The following is a 9,947-nucleotide window of genomic DNA, read 5'->3' as shown; positions in this document are numbered from 1 at the left end:
GAATGGAAAAGAAAGTTGAGCATCTGTTAGAAGGCGATCAGTTTCACTTTAGGAAAGCTAAGGGCAACAGAGAGGCAGTTTTGACGTTGTGCTTGATACAGGAAGCAAGACTACTGAAATATCGAGAGACTTTCGTGTGATTTGTAGACCTAAACAAATCTTTCGCAGTGTAAAGTGATACAAGACGTTCGAAATTCTCATGGAAATAGGTGTAAGGTACAAGGGAAAACGTAATATGCAGTATATACAAGAAACAAGAGGTAAAAACAAGAATGAAAGACCAAGAACGAAGTGCAGCGATTAGAAAAGGTTTAAGACTGGGTTTCAGTCTTTCGCTACCATTGCTCAGTCTACTCATAAAAGATGCCATGATAGCAATAGAAGAAAGGTTCGGGAGTGGGATTAAATTGAGGGTGAAAGGATATCACTGATAAGATTGGCTGATGAGATTGCTATTCTCAGTGAAACAAGAACTGACGGACCTGTTGAAAAGACTGAAGAGCTAATGAGCACCGAGGATTGAGAATAAATGAGGACTAGCAGAAATGTGATTAGCGATAAACTTGAAATCAAAGTTGGGGACGAAGAGAACAGATTCTGCTTCCCCGGAAGCAAAGTAATGCGTGGCGGACGACCCAAGAAGGACATAAAAAGCAAACTACAAAAGAGGACACTCTTGACCAGGAGATTAATACTGTATCAATCACCGGCCTTGAATTCAGAAAGAATTTCTGAGATTGTGCGTTCAGAGAACAGCATTGCATGGTAGTGAATCATGTACAGTGGGAAAACTAGAAAAGAGCATCGAAGCATGTGCGGCAACTAGCATCTGACCTCGCAGCATCCACTGGTCGTGTAGTATCGAGGCAAACGGTATACAGAAGGCTTCGGCAGAGTGGCCTCTAATATCGAAGACCTTCTGTATGTGTCCCTTTGACGCGTCTTCACAGAGGAGAATGTCTAGAGTGGGGCCGTCAACATGCCACCGGGACAGTCGAACAGTGGGCCAGTTTTCTTTTCACAGATGATCCCCGACTTGGTCTCGACAGTGATTCTCGATGGATTCGCATCTGGGGAGCACGATTGCGTGACCAAAGCATTTTGGAAAGAGACCGATACCGAGCAGGATCCCTAATGGTGTGCGCAGGGATTATGTTGACCACTAAAACACTTCTTCATGAAATTGTACGGTTAAATCGGCAAGGTTTAACTGCTGTCAGTTATCGTGCCGAGATCTTGGGACCTCATGTGCGGCTGTTGCGAGGTGCTGTGGACCCAGACTTCGTATTGCTGGACGGAAATGCTCTGCCTCATAGAGCACTCTTGGTTGATGTTTTCTTGGAAACGGAAGATATCGCAGGCATGGCGTGGCCTTCTCTCTCTCTCTCTCCTTACTTGAATCCTATAGAGTACTTCTGGGATGCACTAGAGACACGGGTTGCATCACGCCAGCGTCTATCAACTACTCTCAAAGACATGCCAGCAACGCTGCAGGAAGAATGGGAGTCATCGCCTCAACATGAGAGTGATAACATCATTCAGAGCATGCCCAGTTTGTCAGGCCTGTATTGCTGCCAGAGGTCGTCACACTCCATATGGAGCGCATTAACCAGTTGTCGAAATGTGTGTGTGAATACGTTAAGTTGGAATAAACGAAGAACATTTTTGTCTACCGTTACGCATGCTGCAGATGTTAACGTTCTCTATTCTTTATATTGTTTCTACTTTACTATCACCTGATTATACTGTTTTGTGCCAAAATAAACACAGCCTTGCAAAATTTCGGTTTGTTACTTTAATTTTGGACAACAGCGCCTTTTAAAGAACTTAAAAAGACCGTGTGGTACTTAAAAACCATCGCTGTTTCTTCTGAATTTATTTATTAAGTTCAATTTATTAAATTAAATTTCAATTTCGGTTCCAGAAATAATAGTGAACTATGGCAGATTCTGTCACATAGTTGTGAAGCTCCAAAAAAGATGCAGGTGTGCACAGGATCAAAAGTGGGTCATGTGAATGTTATTACAACTGCCAAACGGGAAGGGAGTTCAAAATACGTTTCGGGGAGCGTGTAGTAATGGTAGTGCCCTTGATACCACCTAAGACAGCAACATCACCATTTAGCTTCAATTGAAAAATTTTTATCAATATTTCACAGTGAAAAGAAGAATAATATTTTGGATATTCTCGAAGAAACTGAAATTTACATGAATAATCCGTCGAACTCAACCCTTTTGAATGCTGAGCAGACGACGAGCATGGTCCTTTAGTCTTTCGTCGAACTGTTCTTCCATCGAAATAAAATGAAATTATATAGTATCCTCTTCCTTCTTATCCCACTGTCTGAAACTTTAACTTCATCTAATGTTAGACGTATCTTGCAAAAGATAGTCAGTGACGACCCATGAATATTTGTTCTGTTGTGAAACTGAAATTGTAAATTAATTTCTTAAGATACACGGGAGATATGAATTAAAAATCGCGTTCAGTCACAACTTTTACTGTTTTATTAAGTACACGATAAAATTAATTTAATTTGTGGAGTTTTAACTCTGTCTAATATTGTACGTATTTGCACTTGATCGGATGAGCAACGACCCAAGAACTTCTACCTTGTAATAAAAAAGAAAATGTGTGTTTATATCATGTTACGTAGTCGGTCTGCACTGTAAAAGATTTCAGTTGGCAGTTTTTTGACAATTTTTACATACGTATACAATCAAGAAGTCTTGTAAATATTTTTATACGCTGGTTTTATGTAATCTGTCACTTGAATTTTTATAAACAAGATAGGATTTTTGCCCATGTGGGGGCAAGCAATTTTTAAATGTTTCAGCAATTGCACCTTAAAAATTTAAATGTTTTACTTACATTGACCACGAATGTGTGTGGCTCTCTTCAAACTTGTATCGCCACGATTACGCCTGCTCGCGTGACCTAGCCTTCTTCCCAGCACACGTAGTGGCGCTGGCCATTGCTTGTATGGTACATCAATAGTTAGGGTTGAACTGCGGAACTAATGGTGCTGCATGTTATTCTGCATATTAGCAATGACATTGTTTGACGTTTACATCACAGTCTCATGTATTTGTATCTAAAATGCTTTGTATCTATACTTGAAAAAGCTGTTTGTTCTTTAGTACTGTTCGTTTAGAACTGACTTTTAGAGCTTTGTCCTTCGTAAAATTTGTTACATAACATCTGTTACCTTCGTTTATAACAGGTCATTAGATGATAGGCTGAACTCGAAATGCGTCGTGACAGATAATAAACAAATTCAGAAAAAAGGAACCACACAGCATTTTTAAATTTTTAGCAGTAATTACATGAAAAAAATTAGGAATGCACACGAAATCTGGTCATTCAATTTAAGAAGATTTCCACGCTAAGGATATACTGCCAACGACTGCAAAACGTTTTAATGCCTTTTCCTCTGTCCATCTTTTCTTCGGCTGATCTTCATTCTTTGGTGTTTTGGATTATAGTTCATCGATGTTCTGTTTTCTCATATTCGTATTACATGCACTTCCCGTTTGTCCATATGCTTCGCTTTTTCTTCATCCAGGTTAAATATTGAAATGCATCTACTATTAACGTACCTAAACATATCATAACTTAATCGGTATTATATTGTAACAAGTTGCTAAAACGAAACGGATCAGTGCTGCAGGTATTTTAAATCTGTCTGTGCAATTACAAAAGAATGAGTACTTTTATCACCAAACGCATTTCGTTTACATTTACATTTTGGATTGCTTTCTCGATCTAAAAACAATTCATACGATAAGATGTTGATTCTATGTACTATATTTTATGTCCAGTTTTCGTTCACGTCAATTATTGTAGTCTGCTTGCATATTTTTGAGGTATTTCCTCATTTGACACTGTAGTTTTTCACCTAATCTCATATTGCTTTGCAGCACTACACATTTCTTGATTTTAAACATGGTATAATGTAGTGACACAACTGTTTGTTTGTATACTTCTGGCTAAACGTGTCCCTGTGCATCTGTGTCGGTAGTGGTGTCAACTTAAACAGCTTCTTTTCGTTTTATCTTTCTCTAAAAATATTGTCTTCTCATATATGTATTATATTGGTTAATTATGCTACTATATATTTATCTGATGTGCACGAGACATATATAAGAACCTGTTGTATAGGGATGGCGTCTTGATTAAAACGTCCTGGGTTCCTGGTATGAAACCAGCCACTGCATAACTTGCGGATAAAAATCACAAGCAATGCAGGCCGTAGACAGCCTGTATGTGGCGTCACCCTGGTTTGCCAAAGGCCTTCTTAAAGAGGGTGGAGGAGCGGACAAAGGTTCATGGCACTATATTGCACTTGGGCTAGGAAACTGCCTCCAAAAGGCGATAAATCAGCACGATAAACGGCATGAGGATGCGGAAGGGAATAGAAACCATTGTATTAAAGAATCTAAATGTCTATTCATAGGACATGTGGCCTGTACTTGAGAAAGTCTGTGATGATCTCTCCCTTGGCTAAAGATTACGGATTACTCCCCCACTCAAATCTCTGGTAGTGGACTGTCAAGGGGGAGGTGACCATCACGAAAATATAGAACAACCAACGAAGAAATAACATTCTGCGAGGTGCAGCAGAGAATATCAGAAGTTTGAATGTAGCAGGAAAGCTAGGAAATCTGCAAAGGAAAATGAAATGGCTCAATCTTCACATCGTGGATGTCACTGAAGTGAAATGGAAAGAATGATAAGAGCCGTATGAAGTTCGCTGAAGACGTGGATACTGAGAGAAGGATAAATTCAGAAGGCAGTTTAGTTGAAGAGGAACAGGCATCTCTAAACAGAGCAGTCACAAATGTTGGGCAGACAAATATAGGTACAGGGACGGTAAATGCGAAAAAACCTTGAGTAACAGGAGACATACCTCAATTCATCGACAAAGGAAAATATTCAGCGAGAGATAGGAATACAGAAATAAAAATCACTTAGGAATGAAATAAACAAGAAGTGCAGGTGAGACAAGGCCAGGTCAAGAAATCGAAAAAGTAATGATCGAGGCCATTGAACACTGAATACAAAATAAGGGATGCGATAGTAAGAAATGAAGAAAAAGTAGGGGTTTAGATGTAAAATGGAGGGAAAGGTGTGAGAGACAATATGAAGGTTGGGAAAGGAAAAGATTTTTTTAACCTTTCTATTTCTATTTTTTATTTTGTGGGTTTACAATATTCAGCTAGTCATTAAGTAGCTGTTTAATGGTGTGTTGGTGGTTTGTATATATATTTAAGTGAGATGGTGTCTGTTTTTATTGATCTTTTTTGTCATGTTCGCATCTTTTTCTATTGTGCTTCACCTATATATGATACTCCTGTTTAAAGTAGTGAATGGTATGTACTGTATTTATATGCCCTGATATGCTCTTTATATAGAGTGTTACATATCCCACTAATCATCTCAGCTTAGATTTTGTCACACCAGACTGTTAGTTTTAGGATGCTATTCTATTTTGAATTATTCGTTTTGTAGGCATTGTTTATGGCCTGTTTTTTCAATAATAATGACCTAATCTGTATGTGAGTTTATTGTAGTATGTCATTGCATCCCATCTTCTTGTGACTTAGGTTCTTGCACGTGTTGGTGTTCTGGATCGCGAGAACCCTCTCAGATGTTAGTGGGGCCGAGCAAATTCCTCCTGGAACAAATCAAATATAGTCCTTCTACGCAAAAATGAAACCAGTTATGATCTGAAGAAATACAACCTATGCTACAAACTGTATTCAGTAGTGGTTATAGCGTGAAGTGATTAGTCTGACCAATGAATATGAAATGCCACTGTGCATAGTTTTAATAGTATTTGAGAAAGTTTACATTGCAGTTATACGGCCACTGACCACAAGAGGTATGAAAACAAAGTATATGATCATATTTTGTAACATCTATGACACATAGATGGTTTCTATCATAGAAATACACACGAGGAAATTTTCCGTTGGAAGAGGATTGGAAGAGGGTAGGTTGACCGTTTATCCCCGAAACTGTTTATAGCAGTCCTTGAGACAGCTAATTCCGAAAGCTCAATTACAATAAATGGGAAAAGACTCACTAACATGTATCTGTAGATGATACAGTATTCCTTGCCGACAGTATGACAGAATTGCTATGCTCCATAGAGAATTTATCTGATAGTTGCGAGAAAGTGGGCTCTAAGACAAATCGGTATAAAAGAAATATTTTGTGCAGTTGGGTAACTGCAAGACGAATAATGTAGAACAGCCGTCTAGAAAATGCCAACGAATAGCTTTATCTGGGACAGTTCACTGATGTCCAAGGAGACTTAAAACCTGAAATTTCTTGTCGAATCAAGCTAAGTTAGGGGTTTATGCAAGAAAAGCCATCGTTTTTAAACCTAATATGCTAACATACTTTAAAAATGTTGTATTCGAACAGTGTGCCCCTGGTGTACTAACATGTGGCTGTGAAATTTGGTTTTTAAACAAGGTTTTTTTTAAAAAAAAAAGAAAAATTCGATCAACTCAGAGAGGTATGGTAGGCTCACTTCTAGGTCTCACTAAGAAAGATCAGACAATAACTGAAGATGTAATTGATAAAGGCTTCAAGAAGGGAACTGAGCAAGACTTGTCTCACGAAGAAATGGAGGACGGAAAAAGGAAGTCTATAGAGAGAGGGGGGGGGGGGGGGAGAATATTACGATGAGCCTGCAATAAAACAATTAGTGCTGCTCGGTTGCATTATAAATGACGTGGCATTAATACACTATTTAAATCGTATTTGATTAGGTGGACCACACTGATGAACAACTGCATTTTCTCTGCGGCAGGTTACATGATTTTACCTATGTGGAAGCACAATGGCCTGTTAATCAATCCAAGATCAAGCCGCAATGGTGTTCGTCTACAATCAGTCAGAATTAAAGGGCCTAGAGTCCGCACGGATTTAAAGAGCGACTTAGACTCTTACAAGGAAACATCACCAACTTCATTTCATATTTAAAGATAAAAGAACCACACTTGCAAGATATCAGCCCCAGCTATCGATCCGGTGCTAAAATTTGGGCCGTAATTCTGATAAGTAGTACAACTTTGAAACGTTCACACTCACAGGTTGTGCGTCACTCGCCCCGCGCCACTGCACCCGCCTAATGTCTGAGAACCAAGTACTGCATAGCGGGGTAACGACCAGTGCCCCCCTATTTGCGGGCTGCTGAAGGCGACGAACGAGCAGAGGTAAGGTTGACTCATCTGCCCTACGTCTCCTGAAATCCTGTTCAAGAACTCAGCGTATTTCCACGCGAAAACTGTGAGGGACAGTCAAACGGAAACGAGACAGATGGAAGAAATTAAAGTTGCATATTGTTTCAAAAGAATTCGCCATAACTGTTAATACATTTATCGAGTGTAAGACAAGGCGGTCGATGCCTTTACGACAAAATGTTTGCGGTCGCCTAAAGAACCGTGGTTGTGCCCAGGCGTGCACATCTTCGTGCGAAGCAAATCGACGAACCCTTAACGTCTCTCTTCTGAGTCCCAAAAATATGGAATCTTATGGGGAGAGATCTGGACCGTATGGAGATTCTGTAACGGCATCCCAGTGAAACTTCTGTAGCATAGTCCGAACGCCCAGGAATGTTGCACGATAATATCCGGCCACATATTGCCAAAGTTGTCCACACCTTTCTAAGGTTGTTTTGAGTACCCTGCAGAAGTTTCGCTGAAAAACCCTTACATACCCTTTATACAGTCTCTATCTCTCCACATGTAAGGTAAGATCTTATGGGACCAAACTACTGAGGTCATCGGTCCTTAAGCTTACACACTACTTAATCTAACTTAAACTAACTTACGCTAAGGACAACAGACACACCCATGCCCGAGGGAGGACTCGAACCTCCGACAGAGGGAGCCGCGCGGACCGTGACAAGACGCCCCCGACCACGCGGCTACCCCACGCTCTCCACGTTTTTTTCCATATTTTTGGAGCCCAGATGAAAGACATTCGTAGCCGTCGATTTGCTTCGTACGAAGATGTACATGCCTGGGTACAATCATAGTTCCGTAGGCAATCGCAAACATTCTTCCATGAAAGTACTGACCTTCTTGTCTCGCGCTGGAACAAATGTATCAACAGTTACGGCAATTATTTTTTGGAATAATAACCACTTTAGCTACTTTTCCATCTGTCTCGTTTCCATTTCACTCAAAATGTTCAAATGTGTGTCAAATCTTATGGGACTTAACTGCTTAGGTCATCAGTCCATAAGCTTACACATTACGTAACCTAAATTATCCTAAGGACAAACACACACACCCATGCCCGAGGGAGCGCTCGAACCTCCGCCGGGACCAGCCCCACTTCATTTCACTGCTGCCGTTTACAGTAAGTAATATGACTACGAAATATATCAAACTCATGCACGTATATGTTCAATATTACTTTAACAGTATTATCGTATTGATATTCTGCAGTTACATATACGCCCCAAGATCAAAATTAATAAACCCAAATAACAGAAGAAGATAATGCTGTTAATGAATTTCTATTCAAAATTTAATCATACCAATCTTGTTGAAAAATAGCGTACCTCCTGTAAATGTACTTATATTTAGCAGTCCCAGATTTAAAATCCAAAGAAGTAACGCCCAAAAGCGTTTCTTATAATTAATTAGCACTGCACTAGCTCTTTAATGACACAATAATTGGCTTCATTCATTTACACTGTATTTGTGTATCCCGACATAAAAATATTCAAAGCATAGAGATCTCTGGCACTAGCAACAGGTTAGAAACAGCGTACTTTGACACAATCGAAAAAGTGTGTCAAAACAGTATTACATAAACCTCCTGCTCACTTCACTGTAACTTTGCGCTTAGTCATTCGGCTGCCACAGTGGGGCGGGGCGAGTGACAAACTATAGGCGCGAGCGGAAGTTTAAAAACTGTGATTTCAGAAGGTTATAGCTGCGAACTGTCAGAATTACTGCCTACATTTTCGCTGGAGATCGATTTTTGGGGCTCATTCCTTGTAAGTGCGCTTTTTTCTTCGTAAAATTTGAGGTAAAATTGGTGATGTTTGCTTGTTAGACAGTATCGCCCTATTCACGAAAGCTTCGCATCCGTTTTTTCGGCGTTTGTGGTAGCAATGGTCCTTTCAGAAAGATGAACAACCTGAACAGCCGTCTGACGTTCGTACACCATTTCTGGAACAACAAGTTCCATGCAGTGTTGAGACTAACCCCATCAAAAGCTCCCGGCACGTGGCCCGCTATCACGGAGTAAGCCAATGGACGGTGTTGTGTATCCTGCATGAAAATTACGAGGGCGTGCTGAAAACTAATTCATCCGAATTTTTTGTGTGAATATTCTTAAAACGTCTAAATCTTCATTCCTCACGTCCCCATATTTATTTCTCAGCATAGCCACCCTAGCGACGAGCACACGTCTGCCAATTAGAGCCCAGTTTGTTGATACCGTCATTATACAATATTTTACTCTGTTGACGGAGCTGTAGCCTCACCTCTACTTGCATCGCTTCAACACTATCAAAGTAAAACCCTTGAAGGTGTTCTTTAAATTTTGCGAACGGGTGAAAATAGAATGGAGCTTTACTGTCACCGCTTTTAAGTTTTACTTTCTGTCTTTAACTGTGATGCAATTATTACAAATCTCAGTTGGCACGTAAAATACCACTGCGTACTATTTAATCCATTTGCTGCAACGGTAAACGTAGTAACTGGGGCCAAAAAATTACCTCTGAATTATTCACTGAATTCTTTCTTTAATAAAATATTGAAAAAACTCTCAGCATTTACTTTCAGAATAGCAATGGGTCACGGTTTCCTCGGAAGCAATTCGCTTGGTTTAATTCTCTGACTGCGTTGATTTGTCTTCAGCTACATTAATCTTAAAATTCGAAAAGAGAATCGGATTTCGGAACAAATGAAAGT

The sequence above is a fragment of the Schistocerca piceifrons genome, chromosome 4, assembly GCF_021461385.2.
Source record: "Schistocerca piceifrons isolate TAMUIC-IGC-003096 chromosome 4, iqSchPice1.1, whole genome shotgun sequence".
Taxonomy (NCBI): Eukaryota; Metazoa; Arthropoda; class Insecta; order Orthoptera; family Acrididae; genus Schistocerca; species Schistocerca piceifrons.
This window is presented reverse-complemented; position numbering follows the sequence as displayed.